This window comes from Schistocerca piceifrons, unplaced genomic scaffold, assembly GCF_021461385.2.
Source record: "Schistocerca piceifrons isolate TAMUIC-IGC-003096 unplaced genomic scaffold, iqSchPice1.1 HiC_scaffold_1294, whole genome shotgun sequence".
In the NCBI taxonomy this organism is placed as follows: Eukaryota; Metazoa; Arthropoda; class Insecta; order Orthoptera; family Acrididae; genus Schistocerca; species Schistocerca piceifrons.
In genome coordinates, this window is record NW_025727118.1 from 170,001 (window position 1) to 175,000 (window position 5,000).

At 52.7% G+C, this 5,000-nt stretch overlaps 1 non-coding gene across 1 annotated transcript in view; it reads left to right on the plus strand.

The window, feature by feature from the left end:
• The first annotated feature begins 3,540 nt into the window (after positions 1 to 3,540).
• LOC124731570 overlaps positions 3,541 to 5,000 on the plus strand; it is a 1,909-nt gene continuing 449 nt past the window's right edge. The window contains exon 1 of the ribosomal RNA XR_007008354.1: positions 3,541 to 5,000. This exon is cut by the window's right edge and continues 449 nt beyond it. This is a non-coding gene — a ribosomal RNA (small subunit ribosomal RNA).

Here is a 5,000-nt window from a genome sequence, read left to right on the forward strand (position 1 = left end):
TATGTTGTGCCTTAACCTAACCTATGTTGTGCCTTAACCTAACCTATGTTGTGCCTTAACCTAACCTATGTTGTGCCTTAACCTAACCTATGTTGTGCCTTAACCTAACCCATGTTGTGCCTTAACCTAACCCATGTTGTGCCTTAACCTAACCCATGTTGTGCCTTAACCTAACCCATGTTGTGCCTTAACCTAACCCATGTTGTGCCTTAACCTAACCCATGTTGTGCCTTAACCTAACCCATGTTGTGCCTTAACCTAACCCATGTTGTGCCTTAACCTAACCCATGTTGTGCCTTAACCTAACCCATGTTGTGCCTTAACCTAACCCATGTTGTGCCTTAACCTAACCCATGTTGTGCCTTAACCTAACCCATGTTGTGCCTTAACCTAACCCATGTTGTGCCTTAACCTAACCCATGTTGTGCCTTAACCTAACCTATGTTGTGCCTTAACCTAACCTATGTTGTGCCTTAACCTAACCCATGTTGTGCCTTAACCTAACCCATGTTGTGCCTTAACCTAACCCATGTTGTGCCTTAACCTAACCCATGTTGTGCCTTAACCTAACCCATGTTGTGCCTTAACCTAACCCATGTTGTGCCTTAACCTAACCCATGTTGTGCCTTAACCTAACCCATGTTGTGCCTTAACCTAACCCATGTTGTGCCTTAACCTAACCCATGTTGTGCCTTAACCTAACCCATGTTGTGCCTTAACCTAACCCATGTTGTGCCTTAACCTAACCCATGTTGTGCCTTAACCTAACCCATGTTGTGCCTTAACCTAACCCATGTTGTGCCTTAACCTAACCCATGTTGTGCCTTAACCTAACCCATGTTGTGCCTTAACCTAACCCATGTTGTGCCTTAACCTAACCCATGTTGTGCCTTAACCTAACCCATGTTGTGCCTTAACCTAACCCATGTTGTGCCTTAACCTAACCCATGTTGTGCGTTAACCTAACCCATGTTGTGCCTTAACCTAACCCATGTTGTGCCTTAACCTAACCCATGTTGTGCCTTAACCTAACCCATGTTGTGCCTTAACCTAACCCATGTTGTGCCTTAACCTAACCCATGTTGTGCCTTAACCTAACCCATGTTGTGCCTTAACCTAACCTATGTTGTGCCTTAACCTAACCTATGTTGTGCCTTAACCTAACCCATGTTGTGCCTTAACCTAACCCATGTTGTGCCTTAACCTAACCCATGTTGTGCCTTAACCTAACCCATGTTGTGCCTTAACCTAACCCATGTTGTGCCTTAACCTAACCCATGTTGTGCCTTAACCTAACCCATGTTGTGCCTTAACCTAACCCATGTTGTGCCTTAACCTAACCCATGTTGTGCCTTAACCTAACCCATGTTGTGCCTTAACCTAACCCATGTTGTGCCTTAACCTAACCCATGTTGTGCCTTAACCTAACCCATGTTGTGCCTTAACCTAACCCATGTTGTGCCTTAACCTAACCCATGTTGTGCCTTAACCTAACCCATGTTGTGCCTTAACCTAACCCATGTTGTGCCTTAACCTAACCCATGTTGTGCCTTAACCTAACCCATGTTGTGCCTTAACCTAACCCATGTTGTGCCTTAACCTAACCCATGTTGTGCCTTAACCTAACCCATGTTGTGCCTTAACCTAACCCATGTCGTGCCTTAACCTAACCCACGTCGTGCCTTAACCTAACCCACGTTGTCGCCTAACGTAACCCACGTTGTCGCCTAACGTAACCCACGTTGTCGCCTAAACCTGCTCTGTAATTGTTATACGACTCGTTCAATTAGTGTAGTGTTGCCCACCCGCAACCCTCGCAATATAGTTCGCTACTCGCACTCCCCGCTCCCCTGTGTATCGCTTCATGTTAAACACCTTGCAAGTCTTGCTCACTTTCCACATGCTCCTGCTGTACACTGTAATGTGGATGGCAGCAGGACGTACATGCCGCCCCTCCCCACGTCCCCACCTTGCCCCCTGCCTTCGCAAGCTGGTTGGTGAGAACTTTGCATGTTCAATGCCCTCCGCATGCGACGTACTCAGGCTACGTTGTGGTGCGGCCTGTGTCAACTGTCCGCTAATGTCGTACGCGTAAACCACAATCTGTACTGCACATTCGTCCTTATGTACTGAATGATACATCGTGGCACATGTGTGACCGTACAACGACTGCGCCCAAAAACGGCGGACCATACAGTGCAAATATTGTGCACGCAGCTACGTGTCGTCTCCCTATGAGAGCTGGATTGCAGTGTGGTACGCCATAGAGACGTGTGGGAGGAACGGACGCCGTGGATGGCGATCAGCATGAGCTGTCTGTTGATGTATTCGGACCTAGTCGTCTCTCCTCACACACCGTGATGGCATGGTGCACCGCGTTCCATATCTGCGACATGCTACAGAGGCCGGTTGACAGTCGTTCGAGCAATGGACATCGCATACGTACGGGGGCCACCTTCCACGTATTGTCTAGGCGTGCACATTTTGTTGCGTGTATGTGGGCAGACGTAGTGTGGCGTGACACCTGACACAGGCATGCAATAATCGTGGAAGTTGCAAATGGCGATGGACGCCTGCGTTTTCTGGTGAAGTTACGCAAATGAACAAATGGTAACCTGTTGTGGTGCGGTTGTTCTCGCTAGGGGTGAATCGGTGATGGCGACGATAGGTTGAGGTACTAACCGGTTGTTCCAGCGATACCCACCATGCCGACGAAACTGAACGGCATCTGGGTGTGAAGCGATACGCGGCGGTGGCTGGGTGGGACCGTCCCCGGCCGGTGAGGGGGCGCCTCCCGGCGTGCTGGCCGCGCGGTGCGTGGGCGCACGCGCTACAGCCGGCTGGTGGGGGCGGCCAGTGGCAGGCGCGCCGGCCGACGGACGCGGCAGGCGTCGCAGCTGCGCGCCGGCGCACCCTGCGCGCGGCGCCGTGCGGCCAAAGTAGGTCCTCGCGGGCCCGGTGCGAAGCGCGGTGGACATCTTCAGTGTGCTGGTCCGATTGAGGACTGTGTGCGTTGAGGATGCGCCGCCGCCCGGCGCTCGGCGCCGCGACGCCGTCTGCTGCTCGGTCGCCCCAGCGGTTCTCGCTGGTGGTTTGTATCGCAGCTGTGCGGATGTGTTGGCGCGTGCGCTGTGCTGGGAGAGTTCGCTTCGGCACCCAAGTGGGGCTTTTGTCCTTCTGTGGCGCTGGCGTTGGAGCTGCCGGTCACCGTAGGTGGCGCGTGTTGTCTCCCGCCGGCAATGCCACGACAGCACGCTCCCGGGCCTCTGTCGGCAGCGGCAAGCTCAGTTGGGAGCACGGGTGGTCGCACCGAAAGCGTCTACTCGCCTAACTCCGGGCGATTGCGCCTCTCTCGAACCCGACCAAGTACTTGGGACGGCGCTGCGCGCCGCCGGGACCTGAGAGGGTTTCGAGGTGTATTGTGCAGGGGAGCTCAGCCTCCTCCTGTTTGCAGAATGATTGAGCGGACGCTTGCGTGTTCGCGCGGGCCCCCGGGACACACTCCCGGGCGGCCGGCTGCTCAGCTCTAGTTGACGCAGCTCCCTGGTTGATCCTGCCAGTAGTCATATGCTTGTCTCAAAGATTAAGCCATGCATGTCTCAGTACAAGCCGCATTAAGGTGAAACCGCGAATGGCTCATTAAATCAGTTATGGTTCCTTAGATCGTACCCACGTTACTTGGATAACTGTGGTAATTCTAGAGCTAATACATGCAAACAGAGTCCCGACCAGAGATGGAAGGGACGCTTTTATTAGATCAAAACCAATCGGTCGGCTCGTCCGGTCCGTTTGCCTTGGTGACTCTGAATAACTTTGGGCTGATCGCACGGTCCTCGTACCGGCGACGCATCTTTCAAATGTCTGCCTTATCAACTGTCGATGGTAGGTTCTGCGCCTACCATGGTTGTAACGGGTAACGGGGAATCAGGGTTCGATTCCGGAGAGGGAGCCTGAGAAACGGCTACCACATCCAAGGAAGGCAGCAGGCGCGCAAATTACCCACTCCCGGCACGGGGAGGTAGTGACGAAAAATAACGATACGGGACTCATCCGAGGCCCCGTAATCGGAATGAGTACACTTTAAATCCTTTAACGAGTATCTATTGGAGGGCAAGTCTGGTGCCAGCAGCCGCGGTAATTCCAGCTCCAATAGCGTATATTAAAGTTGTTGCGGTTAAAAAGCTCGTAGTTGGATTTGTGTCCCACGCTGTTGGTTCACCGCCCGTCGGTGTTTAACTGGCATGTATCGTGGGACGTCCTGCCGGTGGGGCGAGCCGAAGGCGTGCGACCGCCCCGTGCGTGCTCGTGCGTCCCGAGGCGGACCCCGTTGAAATCCTACCAGGGTGCTCTTTATTGAGTGTCTCGGTGGGCCGGCACGTTTACTTTGAACAAATTAGAGTGCTTAAAGCAGGCAAGCCCGCCTGAATACTGTGTGCATGGAATAATGGAATAGGACCTCGGTTCTATTTTGTTGGTTTTCGGAACCCGAGGTAATGATTAATAGGGACAGGCGGGGGCATTCGTATTGCGACGTTAGAGGTGAAATTCTTGGATCGTCGCAAGACGAACAGAAGCGAAAGCATTTGCCAAGTATGTTTTCATTAATCAAGAACGAAAGTTAGAGGTTCGAAGGCGATCAGATACCGCCCTAGTTCTAACCATAAACGATGCCAGCCAGCGATCCGCCGCAGTTCCTCCGATGACTCGGCGGGCAGCCTCCGGGAAACCAAAGCTTTTGGGTTCCGGGGGAAGTATGGTTGCAAAGCTGAAACTTAAAGGAATTGACGGAAGGGCACCACCAGGAGTGGAGCCTGCGGCTTAATTTGACTCAACACGGGAAACCTCACCAGGCCCGGACACCGGAAGGATTGACAGATTGATAGCTCTTTCTTGATTCGGTGGGTGGTGGTGCATGGCCGTTCTTAGTTGGTGGAGCGATTTGTCTGGTTAATTCCGATAACGAACGAGACTCTAGCCTGCTAACTAGTCGCGTGACATCC